At 40.8% G+C, this 10,689-nt stretch overlaps 1 non-coding gene across 1 annotated transcript; it reads left to right on the top strand.

Moving 5' to 3' along the window:
• Positions 1–30: 30 nt before the first annotated feature.
• LOC108846093 (uncharacterized) lies at positions 31–6,830 on the top strand. The gene is made up of 4 exons (XR_008943197.1): positions 31–3,296; positions 3,443–3,711; positions 3,792–4,355; positions 4,438–6,830. It is a non-coding gene; the product is annotated as an uncharacterized LOC108846093 (transcript).
• Positions 6,831–10,689: the final 3,859 nt, after the last annotated feature.

Genomic DNA, 10,689 nt, shown 5'->3' on the forward strand with positions numbered 1-10,689 from the left:
TTTTTTTCTTCTCTCTTTACTCTCAGCTCATCCAACAATGTCTGCAAAGTGGCGAGCTCTCCAGCATCGCCACCGTTACACATACAGCGCCATCGTCTTCCCAACCTCCTTCACTTCTTCCTTGACCCAATCTACTTTATCCAAGTCCTGTCCCAAGTTTCACTCCGACATCGAACAGTTGATCTCGTTGAACTCAACCTACGCGCAAGTTAATCACGCGAAGAGAGTCGTTGCCTCGTTCGCTGAACTACTCTCGAAGACCAATGAGAACAAAGACGAGAAAGAACCAGTTTTTATATGGGAAGCTATCAGGTTCTACTTGGAGGTTCTGTTCATGGAGAACTCACAGCCTCTTCACAGGACTCTCGTTTTCATCCTTGGCTAAAACCCGTAAGTTCCATCCCGTGATCAGTTCGTGTTTTAAAGTGCTTTGTGATGAGTATGGAGGTTTGGAACACGGTGCTGGGAAGCGGTTCTGTGTGGCTAGAGTTGCTTTGTCTGTAATGGGAATGCCTAAATTGGGATACTTGGTTGATATAATCGAAGACTGCGCGGTTCTGGTGGGACGTGACGTTGTCTCTGGGCTGAATGGGATTGTGTTGGAGACCGAGGCTTCTGCTAGACCTCCTCCTACTGTTATGGAGCAGTGCCAAGAGGCTTTGTCTTGTTCTTACTACTTGTTTCAGCGGTTTCCTTTGAAGTTTAAAGGGTTGGTTGGTGGGGAGGAGGGTGCAAGTTTTATGGAGAAGGTTTTTAATGTTCAGATGAGGATTCTGAAGTCTGCTGCTTTTTCTAGGGACTGTTGTGTGGCTGCTGGTGTGAGTTTCTGTGCTGCTCTACAGGTTTGTCTTGAAGGGGAGGAGGAGCTTGGGTTGTTTATAGCGCAAGGTATGTTTTGCTGGAGTGGTGGTGCCGTTGAGTTTACTGATATTGTTGGTAAAATTCCGTTTGGTGGAGATATTTGTTCTGAGATCTCCAGCTTTTCATCTTTGAGTAGGCTCTGCTTGATCCGAGGGATTCTTACGGCAGTTTCTAGAAGTGTTCTGGTTTCCTCTTTTGCTCGGTTGAGTAGCGATCACAAGACTATTCTGTTCGATGGAATATTGCCTGAGCTTTGTGATCTATGCGAGAATCCCATTGACAGCCATTTGAACTTCCACGCACTTACTGTGATGCAGATCTGCTTGCAGCAGATCAAAATGTCTATGTTAAATGGTCTTGCAGAAGATTATGATCCAATGCCAGACAGCAAGGTGTCCCGGGTGCTAAAGATTATATGGAACAACTTGGAGGATCCTCTGAGCCAGACGGTTAAACAAGTCCATCTCATGTTTGACCTCTTGTTAGACATTCAAACCAAGGTTCACCAGACGTATGATAAAGTGGAAGTAAGGGAGTCTCAGCTGAAGATCGTCAGTTATCTTCTTCGTCTGGGACCACGGTGTAAAGGAAGGTACGTTCCGTTAGCGTCCTTGACAAGGCGGTTAAGTGCAAAGACTCTGTTGGATATGAGCCCTAACCTATTGTTTGAGATGGCAAATGCGTATGTTGATGATGATGTGTGCTGTGCTGTCACGTCGTTTATAAAGTGTTTCCTTGAGATGTTGCGTGATGAATGCTGGGGGAGTGAAGGTGTGGAACAGGGCTATGCGCTTTACCGACAGCATTGTTTGCCTCCTTTTCTTTACGGGCTTGCTTCTGGAATGTCGAAACTCAGGTCCAATTTGAATACTTATGCAGTACAGGTTTTGCTAGAACTGGATGTGGAGTGTATATTTCCTTTGCTTGGTTTGATATCAATTGGGTTGAGTGAGGAAGAGTCCAAGCTAGTGTATACTGAGTTGAGTAGCATTAGTATGGAACTGACAGTTGAGCAGAAGGTTGCTGTTTTAGTGTCACTGCTCAAAGTTTGTCGTACACTTGCATTCCTTGAAGGGGATATTGAGCAAAAAGGAAGCGCTGATGCATTTGCATTTGTCAAAATTAAGGGTATCGAGTTAAAAGTTCCCGTTGAGTGGCTAAAAATGGCGTTGACACATGTTGATGAGTCCGTTCGCGTGGATGCGGCAGAGACACTCTTCTTAAATCCCAAGACTGCTAGTCTTCCATCCCCCTTCGAGCTCTATCTCATCAAGGAGGCTGTTCCCTTGAACATGAGGTCATCTTCTACTGGTTTTCAAATGAAATGGACAAGTTTGTTCAGGAAGTTTTTTTCTCGGGTTCGCACGTCGCTGGAAAAGCAATATAAGCTAGGAAGCTGGCAACCGCGTCTAGCGAACGGAAGCAGTGGAAAATGTTTGAACAAAGAAGGTGACGAGGATGCAGTCCTGCGAGCAGAGAGTCTGTTCAAGTTTATGAGGTGGCTGAGTTCGTTTCTGTCTCTGTCTTGCTACCCTTCTGCTCCATACAGGAGAAAAATAATGGCGACGGAACTTATACAAATCATGATTGAATTTTGGCCTGTTGTGCCTTCTAAGGAAGCCACTTCGCATCTTTACCCATACTGTGATATTGTCACTTCGCATGATTCAACGTTGTTACTGGTGGGATCGATTGTTGATAGTTGGGACAGGCTCAGGGAAAATGCTTTCCGTATATTGCTTCATTTTCCAACTCCATTTACCGGTGTTTCAAGTGAAGACATGGTTCAGACCATTATCCCCTGGGCCAAACATCTAGTCTGCAGTCCACGTGTTAGAGAGAGTGATGCAGGTTCTTTGACTCTAAGGCTTATCTTTAGAAAGTACGTCTTGGATCTTGGATGGATAGTTAAGGTTTCCACCAATGTTGTTTGTTGTCAAAGAGAGTGTGAAAGCAGCACGAATGGGTTTCATCAGAACTCCAAGTCCAAGTATCCTGTGATTGAGTATATAAAATCACTGATTCATTGGCTTGATACTTGTGTGAAGGAGGGAGAGCGTGATCTCTCTGAAGCATGCAAAAACAGTTTTGTTCATGGGGTCTTACTGGCTTTGCGCTATACTTTCGAGGAATTGGATTGGAACTCTAACGCAGTGTTATCTAGTGTATCAGAGATGAGAGAGGAACTTGAAAAGCTTCTTAAACTGGTGACGCGAATAACTACGTTAGCACTCTGGGTGGTTTCTGCTGATGCTTTGTGTTTGGATGAGGATATAGATGACATAGTAGATGAGGATAGTTTCTTGTCAGATGTTCAAGATGCTTCTGCTACTGTTCTCTCAGAGGAACAAAATGATACACATCCAAAACCTGTGCAAGAAACAATACAATCAGAACAGGTAGTTATGGTTGGTTGTTGGCTCGCCATGAAGGAGGTACTGATTCTTTCATCTTTCTCACAGTTATCCATTATTCTATTACATCACTTTTTTGTGTGTTTCTTATCAATACTAGCTGCTCTTTATATCATTTTTAATTTCTTAGAAGTAGCATTCTGAGATAAACTGTCTTCTTTCTTCAGGTGAGTCTTCTTTTAGGAACCATCATAAGAAAGATTCCATTACCTACCAGCAGCCTTGCACCTTTAGAAAATGGTGATTTGGCTTCTGCAGTCCCTAACGATTCTGTGGTAGGAAATTCTGAATCAGTACTTGACCTGAAGCAGCTTGAAAAGATTGGAGATCACTTCCTGGAAGTGCTTTTAAAAATGAAGCACAATGGTGCCATTGATAAGACAAGAGCTGGGTTTTCAGCATTGTGCCACCGTTTGTTATGTTCTAACGACCCAAGGTATGATTTTAAGCTTCTTGCGTGTCTTTGTAATTTTTAATGCTTACTGACATTGTGTTTTGTGTTTTATCTTTTTAAAGACTTTGTAGGTTGACAGAATCCTGGATGGAGCAGCTTATGGAGAGAACTGTGGCCAAAGGACAAACAGTGGACGATTTGTTAAGAAGAAGTGCAGGCATTCCTGCTGCATTCATTGCTATGTTTCTCTCAGAACCAGAAGGTTCACCAAAGAAGCTTCTCCCACATGCGCTTAGGTGGCTGATAGGTCTTGCAGAGAAGCCCCTCATGGATGCTCTCGTAGAACAGAAAGGCTCTAAACATATGGAAGAGGAGGTCAATCCTTCTGATTTGCATTCAAGTAAAAAACTTTCAAAGGTCCGTGATGAAGGTGTTGTTCCAACGGTGCATGCCTTCAATGTTCTCAAAGCTGCTTTCAACGACACAAACTTGGGCACTGATACTTCGGGCTTCTCCGCGGAGGCTATGACTGTTGCAATAAGATCCTTCTCTTCACCATATTGGGAGGTCAGAAACAGTGCCACACTTGCGTACACCGCCTTGCTCCGCAGGATGGTTGGTTTCCTTAATGTTCAAAAACGTGGATCTGCTCGGCGTGGCCTGACTGGGCTTGAATTTTTTCACAGGTATGTCTATTAGATAAAATCTTATTAGCTGTCTCTACACTGTTTGTATTCTCTAGTTAATATTGTGGTGGTTTCCTTGAAGGTACCCCTTGTTGCACCCTTTCATATATGGTGAGTTAAAGGCAGCGACTGATATGCTCGACACATCTGGTCCATCAGATTCAAACCTCGCAAATCATGTCCATCCGAGTTTATGGCCCATCCTCATTCTGTTATCCAGGCTCAAGCCTTCACCCATTGCAAGTGAATCTGGAGATGACCTGGACCCGTTCGTTTTCATGCGCTTTATCATGAAATGCTCTACTCAAAGCAATCTCCGCGTTCGTGTTTTGGCGTCCCGTGCTTTAGTAGGTCTCGTTTCCAATGAGAAGCTACAGAGCGTTCTCCTCCGCATTGCCTCAACATTGCCTTCTAATGAGGTCCAAGTTGGATCTTTCAATTATCTTCACGGAGTTCTGTTGCAACTTGGTAATCTCCTGGATACAAACTGTAGAGACCTTGCTGATGACTCTAAGAAGGATCAGATTATCGAACAACTGCTCAATGTCCTTGCAAAATGCACATGGATGGCTTCTCCATTGATGTGCCCTTGCCCTATCCTCAGTACATCGTTCTTGAGAGTGCTTGATCATATGCGAGCTATTGGGTCGACATGCTCTAAAAGCAAAAATCTAAAGGATGTATCCAAATTGCATTTGGATTTATCTAAAGGTTGTTTGGATGCAGACGCTTCTTATGGTTTCTCCTACTATGACCCTACGGTCGCTGAGCTTAGGGAACAGGCAGCTTTATCTTACTTTGGTTGTGTGTTTCAGCCATCTGATGAAGCAGCTGAAGTATTCCAAATCACTCAAAGACCAAATTCGCAATTGCATAAAGTTCCTGAAGCGTTAGACTTTCCTGACCTTAAGGACAGGCTCCTTCGCTGTATATCTGATCAGTCATATGAAGTTCGTCTGACAACACTGAAGTGGTTTCTGCAGTTTCTGAAAGCAGAAGATTCTAGTTTCTCAGAGACGAGCAGTATTTGGCATTGGGCGAGTAACGGTGTCCAGGTGATGTTATTGGATCTCTTGGAAAAGGAGAAGAATCATAGATGTGAGAATTACATTCTGAGGATTCTTTGCCAATGGAATCTTCTTATGTTCAAAAAAGCATCCAAAAGGGAATCTGTTGAAGGCATTTATGTTGGTTCGTTGAGTTATGATTCGGTGATTCATCTTTGGGGTAGACTGACTTCTTTATATGAGAGAACAAGACACGTTAAGACACGAGGTACACTCATGTCTTGCCTAGCGATTTGTGTGAAGCATCTCACGGGTTTGTTCTTTGACAAAAAGGAAGAGGAGCTGAGATGGAGCTGTGTGATTGATTGTGTCTCCTACTTCGTTAACTTGATCAAAGAGAAAAGCTCATCATCCGAGAAAGTGAATGTTCGCCAAGCATCTGCAGAGGCTATTATAGCATCCGGTATATTAGAACAAGCGAAGCTCATTGGTCCTCTTGTCTCAAACCATGACCAAACACCCTCACCAAGCAAGTTTCAAAACGCTTGCGATGTTTACGCGTATCAAATCCTGGAGATGTGGTTCACTTGCATCAAACTGCTGGAGGACGAAGATGATCTCATCAGGTCAAAACTCGCAACAGATGTCCAGAAGTGTTTCTCCACTGCCATTGAAGTTCCTACACAAGTTGAGAAAGTCTTGGAACTGAGCTTCGACCATTTATCTTCCGTCTTTGGGCACTGGAACGAGTATTTATTATATCTCTCGAGATGGGTCCTCAACACGGTAGATTACACTTCTCCGCTAAAGGGAGGTAGTGATCTAGTGAGGCGGGTATTCGACAAGGAAATCGATAACCACCACGAAGAAAAGCTCCTCATCTTGCAGTTTTGCTGTGACCATCTACAGAAGCTAGCAAATAGAGACTTGCCCCAAGGGCAGCTACTGGAATGGAGGTGTAAGTTCCAGAGTAAGCTGCTTTCTTTCGCTAAAGACCATGTGGGGAAACAAAGAGAGAGCTGGGTGGGCGGTGTAGGGAACCACAAGGATGTGTTTTTGCCACTCTATGGTAATCTCCTAGGTCTCTACGTCTTCTCCAACTGTGTTCTCAGATTCTCAACTGATGGCAATGACAAGAAAGCTATGTTTACTGACATGGTTGAGCTCGGGGAAGCCTTGAAACCGTTTCTGAGGAACCCTCTGGTGTCTAACATGTTCAGAGTAGTTGTCGGATTACATGAGAAGTCGGTGGATTATTGTTTGGTGGATATGTCTAGTGTTCTTGCTGGAGAAATTTGGGAAGGTTTTGATCCGTATTTTCTTCTCAGATAGATGATAGTGAATTGTTTTCGTCTCTCTCTCTCTCACGCTCTCTGGTTTGTTGTTGTAACAAATAGTTTTGTGGTGGTATGTCAACACTTTTGGAATCTTTGAACATTTTTCTGAAACACAAATGGTTGATCTCTCATATGAAAATCTACGTTTGATTCCAAAATCTACTATTTCAACATTGTGATTTTTACAGAATGTTAGGGAATGATGACCTTGTGGTGTAAAACATACGAGACTTTGCATTGCAAGCTTGTCATGTAAGAACCTGCACCTTTCTGGTATAATACTGTCTTGTGACGGTGGTGAGACTAGTTGCTGAAAAAACATACATTACACGTTGTGGCACATGTGTATGCCTGGCTGGTTCAGTACTCCCTTTAACTGCATTGTTGATTGTAGCAATCGACAAGATGATTATGATGATGATTCTATGTCCAAAACAACCATCTGTCTTCGAGAATTTATCCTTTCCAATTGTAGTTATAAATTATAGTTTGGAAACAGAAGCTTGACAAAAGTAAAGGCTAACATGTGTGAAGTCAGAGCGTGTGAGCATCATCCACTAGTATATATCCAAATGGCGGATTATGTGTAAGCAAAAACCATATATGATTTACATTTTCATCTCCTCCCACTAGAACAATGTTTCCGACCTAGTTTCCTCAACTGCCGGTAACTTATCTGATCGACATTCTCTCTCTTAAGTTTCCTCAACTGCCGGTAACTTATCTTCTTCTATAGTCCTTTAAGCTCTGTTTTACTTTTTATATGTCACACATGCTTTAATTGACCTGTTGTTTTGCAGATGGTTACTAGGATTTTTAAAGATGATACTGAGCTTGAAACGTATATAACCTCTGCGCATTATGGTGTCTGTAGCGAAGTGAGGTATGTTGTGTTCTCTATTCTAGCTCATAAGAAGGGCAATTTCATCCCTGGCTCCTTGTCGCCTTTAGACTTTTTTTTTTTTGTACATGTCTTCCGAATGTCTCTTATGTTTGGTCACTGGATTGATTAGCATTTCTTGAATTACGGCAGTATCTTTTTAAAGTTATTTGTTAACCCCTATGCTACAACTTTGACGATTGTACTGATTAGACAAGCTAGTGTCTTTCCTCTGTTGGGACTATGATGGTAAAAGGGACTTCACTTTCTTCATTCGCTTTTATTAGTCTTGGATAGTGCAGCAATTAGTTCATAATGTTATGTATCGGCACGTGCCAATTGTGTCTTGACGAGTAGCATAGTCTTATAGCTGTTGGTGATCATGATCTCATGCTGAACTAATAATAAAGCCTCGTCATGCTTTCTTAGGAACTGTTCGAATCCAAAACTAAAAGGAGCAGTGGTATTCCATGAACAAGGACCTCTTGTCTATGATTATAGCATCCGCTTGAACCACACATGGGCATTGGCAGGATTCCCTAGTGTCAAGTCGATCATGGACACGAATGGACCTTATATCAACGATCTGGAAATGGGGATTAATACCATACCAACAATGCAATACAGCTTCAGCGGATTCTCGTCATGCATGATTGCTTAGGAATTGTTCGAATCCAAAAATAAAAGGAGCAGTAATATTCCATGAACAAGGACCTCATCTATATGATTATGGCATCCGCTTGAACCACACATGGGCATTGGCAGGAAACTTTAGCATAAGGATCTATGTAATAACGAATTTACAGTCAGGAAACAATGAAGTAGTTTTGACGAGAAGAGTAATTTAGTTAAATTTAATTCTCGACTCAAGGCTGTCAAAGTCCTCGACCACTCCTGCACACGTAGTAGAAGTTTTGATGACTTCTAATTGATGCAATCTTACTGCCATCATTCAACGTTAATGAAGGGCCAACAGAGTTGGTGGCAAAGAAAAGTGGCAGAGAAACTAGTAAGAAATTTAAACAAAATACCGAGTAATTAGGCTTGCATGTTATATTTATTTTCCAACAAAATATTTTTCATACGTCTGAACTCGAGTCCAACCACTTGATTAATTTCTGAAACACTTAGTAAGGCCTGCAAATTAACGGCCCAAAAATAATTAACGGCCCAACACAAAAGTTCCATGTCAACTTGAGAGGAACCTTCAAAAGGTTTTGAGAAAGAATAAACTGTAAACACTTAAGATTCCAGATATTTCAATATGTCATTAACCATCCTAAAATATATTCTGTGATAACGCTAGAATTTAACACCCTAAGAATTTATAGTATACATGATTATACATGATTTTAATTTATAATTTGTGTGAGCCACCAGTGGTTGCCTGGCCGATGTATGAGTGAACATGCATGTATAGTATACATGATTATAATTTTTGTGATCAGATCCGTAAAGTAAAAACAAAAAGAAAAAAACTTACAGCTCACGTGCTTAAGCAGTAAATACAGCTCTTCAGTGTTCACTAACTTGATGTCTTCAGTTGTTTAAAAAACTCTGTTCTGCTTTTCGAGCTACCAAACCCCCCTTTTTTTTTATCTCCATAAGATAGTTCAATAACAAACCAGTTAAAGTTTCACTTACTTATATATATATATATATATATATATATTGACACATATATACACATGTGCTGTTATATCGTGACCACTAAATCTTAAACGTCTATTAACATATTTAGTTTTTTTTTTTCAAAAAAAAAACATATTTAGCAAAAAAAAAAAGTCTTAAACGTGATATTTTACTTGCCGTTAAAGCGTTCCTCCGCTATCTTTCTTCAAAGGCCTCTTTAAAAGTCACTTGACTTTAATATCTCTCTTTTTGTTTAGTTCTCCTTTTCTCCCTTTTCTTTCTATCCTCTGAGAGCATGCCTGAATGCCACTAGAAAGGTAAAAAGTTAACATCTGATTAGTGAAACCTTTTTTCTCTTTACAATGATTTAGATTTTATTCGGTCAAATTGGTGATATGGTTGATTTATACTTTTTAGTCCTATATTCATGTGTTTTTAATGAAAACTAAAGTTATTCTTCATTTCCTTGTGCTCAGGGAGAGGTTTGAAGAGAGAGAGAGAAATATCAAAAGAGAAGCAGATGCTTGGCCTCATCAAATGGCAGGCACTAGAAGACCAATGTCCGGTCCTCCCGGAACACTCAACACCATTACTCCTTGTGCGGCATGTAAGCTTTTGCGCCGTAGATGCGCTCAAGAATGTCCCTTTCTCCTTATTTCTCTCCTCACGAGCCTCATAAATTCGCATCCGTCCACAAAGTATTTGGAGCTAGCAACGTCTCCAAGATGCTAATGGTAATAACCATTTCAAAGCACACACATATATCATCGTGATTTAAGCATGTGACGTATTTTATAGTCATATAGTATAATTATTATCCCATTGATCTATGCCTGGAATTGGTCCCACTATATTAGAGTCCCACATAGTTTGGTTATATGGTCACTGGGAAATATATGAGTGATATAGCAATATGTTTCACTCTTGAATTCTTTTACGGATGTGAGTTACACTCACATTTACTAATCTATAACATAGTTAAGTTTGATCCATTGATTTTCCACAAAAACAGTTTTCCATAAATGGTCTAATTTTGTTTTGATATTTTCGAGACGTTGAGCTTGTTAGACCATTTCTCACCCAAAAGTCGTGAGAACCTATAAGAATCCCACATAGTTTGACATATGGTCCTTAGGTTATATATAAGTAATGCCGCAATCATCCACTCTTAGACACTACGCATCTTCTCTTTGGTCGTTTCATAATGTAGATTGCTGATTAGCCTGGCCGGTTTCATTATAATTTATAAAATGTCTGATTGAAAAATTAAACGATATTGCTGTAAATATTCTCATAATCTTAGACATTTTTAACACTAACCAGGAAGTACTATAACAGTTTGTAATTGTATTGTGTTGTCATTGAGTATGGCCAAATAGCCTGTATATATACATACGAGATCATCCTAATCTACTAGGGAATATACATAGTTACATCATTATCTCCTTAATATTAGGACTTATCTAACTTACATAGTA

The sequence above is a fragment of the Raphanus sativus genome, chromosome 3 (genome assembly GCF_000801105.2).
Source record: "Raphanus sativus cultivar WK10039 chromosome 3, ASM80110v3, whole genome shotgun sequence".
NCBI classification, from domain to species: Eukaryota; Viridiplantae; Streptophyta; class Magnoliopsida; order Brassicales; family Brassicaceae; genus Raphanus; species Raphanus sativus.